Below are 261 nucleotides of genomic sequence, written 5' to 3'. Positions count from 1 at the left end.
AAGGACCCCCACATTAACATATTCATGTCAAGGACCCCCACATTAACATATTCATGTCAAGGACCCCCACATTAACATATTCATGTCAAGGACCCCCACATTAACATATTCATGTCAAGGACCCCCACATTGATATGTACACGTATTTGGCCGCAGCGCAGACCCCAATTTAATAGGGTTTTCCTGGAATCCCCTTCGGGACCCCATCGGGGTCCCCAGACCCCACTTTGAGAATATTACAGCATCGTACCTGCTTCTTAC

General features: G+C 47.1%; 1 protein-coding gene across 1 annotated transcript in view; it reads right to left on the bottom strand.

The window, feature by feature from the left end:
• Positions 1 to 256: 256 nt before the first annotated feature.
• LOC306913783 (matrix remodeling-associated protein 8-like) overlaps positions 257 to 261 on the bottom strand; it is a gene marked incomplete at its 5' end in the record, with an annotated part of 24,256 nt that continues 24,251 nt past the window's right edge. The window contains one exon of the mRNA XM_079490595.1: positions 257 to 261. This exon is cut by the window's right edge and continues 820 nt beyond it.

The sequence above is a fragment of the Electrona antarctica genome (genome assembly GCF_951216825.1).
Source record: "Electrona antarctica genome assembly, chromosome: 21".
Classification (NCBI taxonomy): domain Eukaryota; kingdom Metazoa; phylum Chordata; class Actinopteri; order Myctophiformes; family Myctophidae; genus Electrona; species Electrona antarctica.
This window is presented reverse-complemented; position numbering and strand designations above follow the sequence as displayed.